Raw genomic sequence first — 362 nt, 5'->3', positions numbered from 1 at the left:
CCGGCCCCACAATGGGACCAGATCGGTCCCAACGCATCCCACGGGGCTGCTGTCCGTGGGGAGGAGCCGGGGGGAGCCCCACTCCTGGCACAGCTCTTCAGTCCTGTGTGACCAGTACGGGCCTTCTCCGAGTGTGCCCTTAACGTCAAAACTGTGGGGCAGTCCCGAATGTGTCACCTAACACCTCTTGGGACACCTCTGAGCTGCCCTAATGGCTGGCTCTAGGGAAGGGAAAGGATTCCTCTGTTACAGCAACTTTCACATCATTTGGTGCACCCATGTGATGTCAGGCTTGTCAGCTTCCCCTCAGAAGTGCTTTCATTTTTTTTTAATGATTTGTGGGGGAGGCAGGCTTTTTCCAT

The 362-nt window shown here is 55.8% G+C and overlaps 1 protein-coding gene across 2 annotated transcripts in view; it reads right to left on the bottom strand.

Annotated features, from left to right (window-relative positions):
* PHKG1 (phosphorylase kinase, gamma 1 (muscle)) overlaps positions 1-362 on the bottom strand; it is a 5,221-nt gene that overhangs the window by 510 nt on the left and 4,349 nt on the right. The window lies entirely within an intron of this gene.

This window comes from Buceros rhinoceros, unplaced genomic scaffold (genome assembly GCF_000710305.1).
Source record: "Buceros rhinoceros silvestris isolate BGI_N320 unplaced genomic scaffold, ASM71030v1 scaffold22417, whole genome shotgun sequence".
Lineage (NCBI taxonomy): Eukaryota > Metazoa > Chordata > Aves > Bucerotiformes > Bucerotidae > Buceros > Buceros rhinoceros.
Note: the sequence above shows the minus strand (reverse complement) of the source record. Positions and strands in the feature narration are given on the sequence as shown.